Below are 6,822 nucleotides of genomic sequence, written 5' to 3'. Positions count from 1 at the left end.
CAGTGTCCTCTACTGTAGTATCACCTACGCCTTGAAACCCTGGATGGTCACCAGTAACCATGGTGTAAAGTAACTATAGTACATCATGTACTCAAGTTTTACTCCGAGGTGGAAAGACTGGTGACGCGAGGTTAGTACTACTACTCATTAGGCTACCCGCTACTATTTTATTTTACTTTAGAGTAGGGACTAGGCCTACTTCCAACTTTCAGTACTTTTACTTCTACTCCACTACATATCAAAACCAAATATTGTAGCATACTTTTACTCCACTATAATTATTTGAAAACGTTAGTTCTTTGTACATTTTGATTTATTACAAAACATAGCCTACATTAAAGGTAGGGTAAATAATTTAGTTTTTGCTAAGAATGACCAGCTTGTAGATCTGCTATTTTCAAAATATTAGGCCTACTTTCTAGGCCTACTTTCAACTTTTGGTACTTGGTACATATTTGATGAGTATTTCTATATTGCAATATTGATACTAAACATTTGAGTACTTTTTCAACCACTGCCTGAAACCCTGGATGGGTGACGTTAAAGGTTCTGTAAGTGAGTGTTAAATGTTCCCCATATGCGGATAGCAATAATTCCTAGCCGAATGTTTGTCCAGTAACAGGTCTTTCTGTTTTCCAACAGAAAATACATTTTCAGGTCAGTATACCAAATTCCATCCACTCAGGAGAGAGAACTCATACAGGATCCAGGATAAACGTGAGTGAGTGATGCCACAAATAATAGAGCAGAGACATTTTGAACTTGAACTAAAAATTGAAGTTGATAAATATACTTTCTCCTGATTGGATGGAATTGGCAACCCACCTGAACATTTATTTTCTATTTATTAAAAAGCTCAAATGCAATATCAGAATATAGACCAATTTTAACTCAAGTTGTTCTAGTTCGCCGATGACTCAGCACTCCTGGTCTCGGGGGATGACCAAATGCAAGTTGAGGAATTAAGGCGCATTCATAGTTTGAGGTGATAGCTTATCACAGCGGTGTAGCTTTCTATGGGTTTTAAAACTAGGCTACATTACGTCACTCGCCGCGGTGATAACTTATCACCTAAAACTGGAGTAGGCCTATGAGCCTTTAAGCTTTCACCCATCTATAGGCTAGAACAAACTGAAAAGCCTGAAAATCTATCTATCAGAAGAACACTCACCCCAAACACATTCACCCCATGCCTAAACCTACCAACCAGTAACCTTATTCCTAAACGTAACCCCAGTAAAACTGTCAAAACCTAACCTTATTCCTAAACGTAACCTCAGTAAAACTATGCCTAACAAATACAAGAACATATTGTGTTTTATATTGGTTGATATCTTTTTTATGCTATGTTGATTAATACATAAGATAGGACCACAATGGAAAGTCCCCAGGACCATTCTGTGTTATCCTTTAAGCCTAAATGTCTGACTGTACTAGTATTCAATCAATAAAATAAAATAAAACATCAATACATTATTTTTTTAGTTTTAATGTTTAAGATGAAAGATTTCTAAGCTATTAAAGCCCACATTACTGAAATAACAAGGCAGTGAAAGTAGGGTACTTACCTTTACAGGCATGTTTGCAACCAGTAGTATCAGACTGAACTGAACACAAGTGTGTAAATCTGTAATGTCTGAGAATGACACACAGCAGCATGTCTGTGGGTTGGGTCAGGTTGGAGGCCTGCCGGGGAGGGGGGGGGGGGGGGGTAAGGGACATTTGTTTTACCTTACAGATCCACATTTGACATTATGCGACTATACTGCAAACATGCATTTAATAATATTGCTAAGGAAACTAATGACATGCAAGTAACTGAAAATCTTCAAATCAAATGCAGTTGTTACTTTACTGCATGCCTTTCATACACACGCACCACACCAATATATTGTTATCACATGCACACTACACAAACAAATTCTTATTTGAATTGGATGTCTCACAAAATCAACTTTAAGGGAATTCAGTACCTTCTCTGCATTTTTGGTTGTTGAATGTTGAGTTCAGTGAACAGAGGATGAATTGTGCCTTGGTAGCTCAGTTGTGTGTGTGTGTGTGTGTGTGTGTGTGTGTGTGTGTGTGTGTGTGTGTGTGTGTGTGTGTGTGTGTGTGTGTGTGTGTGTGTGTGTGTGTGTGTGTGTGTGTGTGTGTGTGTGTGTGTGTGTGTGTGTGTGTGTGTGTGTGTGTGTGTGTGTGTGTGTGTGTGTGTGTGTGTGTGTGTCAAATCAGTTACCTAGAAAAAAATCTCTAGACATACTTTTTAATTAAAGAAACAAATTAATTGTTTTGCTCCATGGATTGACAGTCTAAGACAGATAGACCTTTTATTGATCCCAAAAATATAAGAGGGAGTAAGCAGGTACAGGATTGAAAAATAACTGGGCTGCTTTGTATTTTGCATGGTGTATAAGCTATTAGCAGGAATAAATATAATTATAGTTAAATAATGTATAAGTTATCAAGTAGTCAATCTGCACTTCTGCAGTGGGTAATGACTGGAATACAATCTATCAATGGGCAAACATTCATGTACAGTGACATAAAAAATATGGACAGCCAATCTACAAAGAGTATAATAAATAATGAGAAATATGCAATCTCTCCACAGTAAAATGAGCAAAAGTTCCAGAGTCATGAGTGAGAGCATGACGTTGGGCATGACGCACACAACCACGAAACATTGTCATCCCATCATGGAGGACCACACAGACAGAAAGATGGAGGGATTGCTTTTTTATGGTTTTGGAAGAGGGTAAGTTGTTTGTTGGAAGGGCATTCCACAATTTGGTGGCATAGCAGTAGAACAAATTTGACCCAATGTTTGTGCCAAATCTGGGTTGAGTGTGATCAGTTGAGCTCCCTCTGGGGTTGTGCCTGTGTTTTACGTTATTGAAGGAGTCTGACAGGTACATGGTTATCTCTGTTTCCTTGCGTATATTGTAGACCAGGCCCATTGCAAGTTGTTTTACTGTCCTCTATAGGGATGTCCAGATCAGGTTTTTTGCTCCCGATCCGATTCCGATCATCTGCCGATACCAATTTTTCCCGGTCCGATATTTATATTTTTATAGAACACTTATGCCATATCTCAACAGTACAATATCCAAAATCACAGACAATATCCAGTCTAATATCATGACATAGTGTATATATATAGATCACGTTCATTTGCTCCCGATCCGATTTCGATCATTAGAAAAGGACGTGATCGGCCTGATTTCCGATCACGTGATCGGATCGGGACAACCCTAGTCCTCTACCTTCCCACCCGAGCATAATGAGCAGGGGTTAGGTGAGTTCTGTGTTTGAGTCCAATTAAGTAGTAACCTGACCAGTTTGTTTTGAGTGGTCTGAAGCTTATTATCTTTTGTATCCCTTTGTGGTACTAAAGTACCATGGTGCATGCATAGTTGAAATTACATTAGATGAGTGCTCCAGCAGTGTCCAGTCTGTGCACAGTGTGTTCCTACTGACCACCGAGGAGATCCTGAATAGACATTTTGTTCTTTGGTTGAATCTTCTGATTACTTGATGCATTTCTTTTCACTTGAAACATTGTCCTCCGAAATACAACCCAGGAAGGTAATTTCCCTGTGATAACAATGTCACCCACTTTGACTGTGAAGTGTGAACTAAGTCTTTGGCCTTGCAGAGGTTCATTCTGGACCCAAAAAGAATGGATTCAGTTTTGCTCAGATGTATTGATCATTAATCAGTGAGCCAGGTGCAGATTTTACAGAGTTCAGAGCTAAGGGCTTTCTCAACCTGCAATTTGTCCTTGCCCGAGACCAGGAGTGCTGAGTCATCCGCAAACAACAAATTGCAGTCACATGCTGTCATGTCATTTACCGTACTTATATTAGGAACAGTAAAAGCCCTAGTATGCTTCCTTGAAGTAGTGCATCATGCCTGGCAGAGATTTGCTCTGATTCATGTTTGAATTGGTTGTCTTACAAAATCAACTTTAGGTGAATGCACCTATAAATACATCCTCATTTTGTTGTTGTTGGCCTCGGTGAACAGAGGATGAATTGTGCCTGTGTAGCTCAGTTGGTAGAGTATGTGTCTCTGGATGTGCAGTATCTGAGTTCATTAACAGGTCTATCAAATCAATGTGTGAGTAAACAAAACGCCTGTGGTCTCCAAGGCTAATGTATGAGTAACACAGCATAGGCTACATATACAAGTACTGTACATGCAGGAATTTTACATGCAATGTCTACCAGTTTGCAGTGTACTCGCATGTTTAAATTAAGTAATAGTATCAAATACTGCAATATAGAACTACGCTGTTACAGGATTCAAAATGTATATATAAAAGTACAAATGTATAGGTATAAAAAGTAGAAAGTACTCATCGTGCAGAATGGCCCATTTCAAGTTTTCAAATGTTTAACCTCTTTTGTAAATAGAAGATCTACAAGCTCACAATGCGTCGCATCGCATAGCTTGTAGATCGGCTATTTTTTAAAGAGCCGAAAACAGTGAGCCACAAAGGAACCACAAACTCAAATAATTTCAAATGTTAGATTAAAAATGAGCTATACTGTAGTGTAGTGTTCAGTGTAGACTATATAAGCCTACTTAAATAGTAAATACCTGGACAGAAGGTTTAAAGCTTACTTTAAGTTTACTTTAAAATCATAATGAACACCACCATCTACTGGTCGCCCTCTATTACAACATGTGATGATCCCTCACTTTGAATATACACAAAATATCAAGCTCACGGCATTGACGGCAATGCTCACTCACTGCTAAAGACAGACATTCTGTAGCCGTCAGTAACCCAGGAGGAAACTGTGTCTTCCATTGTGCAATGTGCAGGAAACGTTTCTGCATCAGCACCGTGTTTATAACACAAAAGAAACATCCGTTTTTAGTTCTGAGCTATGACCATTTGAAGTGTTAAACACTGCTGTTACTGTAGCACCTCATGTGTGCAATTTAGTTTTAATGTGAGCAGGGTTGTAGAATATGGCCCCTGGTACGACTATTCTCATGTCAGACCCCTGAAAACCCCTGTGTTCATGCCAAGTTTGGTGCGGATCGAAGCAACAGTGCACCTCACAAGCCCAGACGTGCAAAGGCAAACACATTGTCACTTCTCGGGACTTGGTCGACTGACTCGGCTCTGGTGTTTCCAGGGTAGAGAGGAACTTCCGTATGGAGGGGAATTGGGTAAAAGTCTTTGTTGGTTACTGTTTAGCTGCTAAAAATCCTCATAGAACTCCCACTTGCCATCCTTTTTGTGCACCAGGATTACAGGGTAGCCCAGGGCCTGTTGGCCGGTTCGATTGTCCATGCTGCTCCCATCTCTGCATGTTCTGCTCCACGGCTGCCCCTTTTCCCATTGGCAGTTGGCATGGGCAAAGACGGATGGGGTGAGCATCTCTTATGCCTCAGTCCTCTTGGAGTGTGAAGATGTTGGGGGACTGTTCAGGTAACCGCTGATAAACCTTCCATGCGGCGTTGTGGGCCCTGTAATATTGGAGACGGTACTAGAGGCTGTATGGACCTCCTGCGGTCTGGTGTAACTATCAGGATGGCTGTTTCAGCTTCATCAAAATGTCTTGTCTGACTGACATTTCTTCCTGCTCTTCATACTCTAATTAAGGCAGTGTTACCACGGCTCTAAGACAAGCGATCAAATCACTGTTACCCATAAGAGAGCTCATCTGCTGCTCTGATCTGATGCTTATCAATGATGCCTGTATAGCACCACCCTGCCAATGACATTGCAAGTTGAGCAGGTGTTTCCCTGTAGGACCAGCCATTGAAGTGAGACATTATTTAAACTTGGATTGATTCCTAAAGGCCCATTTCCATCAAACCAAGGTAACTTGGCACCTAATAGATTGTGTGCTAGTGAGACTGAGCAGCGGGAATGGTAGCTACTAGCTACTGAGGAACCCTGGTGCCTCCAGTGGCAATGGCACATCACAGGCAAAGCTGACGGGCTTGACCTGAAGACCTCCGGGTTTGAGGAATAGCCTACAATATTTGTTTCTCAGTGGTGAGGCTGGACAGTGGCTGCCGCAATACCCAGGGGTTGGCAGTCTGGATTTATTCCGTTTTGGGAAAGCACAACCTGTGGCACAGAGTCTCTAGGCTGGTTGAATCACCTGCCCTCTATAGTGAATTTACTGGTTGAACCTATCGACATAAAGTAGTCTTATCCTACAGACCAAGTATGTAAGCAAATACAAGTGCGTTAGGAACATAAGGCACATACACATCTGTTCTTCTGAATGGGACTAAGTATGCCTTTACACTACACTGGTTCCTTCTGGCCATTAGAGGGTGGCATCTTTGGGCAGTCAAATCCCATACCGTCACCTAAGAGTATTATTACTCAATTCATCACTCACTCCCTCTGACAAATCAATTAATCAATATTTTATATTTTTCAACCTACCATTCCATATGATGCTGAAAGAAGCATTTTGTAAATGTATAAACCTCATAATTGTGAAGTTTCCCACCACGTAGCATTGAGCATGTGAATGCAATCCATGTGACTTTTGTTCTAACTTTATAGATTTAAAGTAAACCAATACTTAGATGCCCACTCTCCCGAAATGCAGTGGGACCACTGCCCTGTTGTAGCCGCTATCCCACCTCTAAGAAGACATAATCAGACCAATAATTTGTGGTGTTGGTGTGTCCTTTTATTAAACACAAAGCACCTACAATAACACACTGCCTGTTGGTTCAGGAAGTATGGGGTTTCACCTTTCTTCACAGTGATTTTTTTTTTATATGGACATGTTTAGACATGGACATCGACAAACTGTTTTTCTAAATGAAAACAAAAGT

Source organism: Protomyctophum parallelum, assembly GCF_964188405.1.
Source record: "Protomyctophum parallelum genome assembly, chromosome: 1".
In the NCBI taxonomy this organism is placed as follows: Eukaryota; Metazoa; Chordata; class Actinopteri; order Myctophiformes; family Myctophidae; genus Protomyctophum; species Protomyctophum parallelum.
This window is presented reverse-complemented; position numbering follows the sequence as displayed.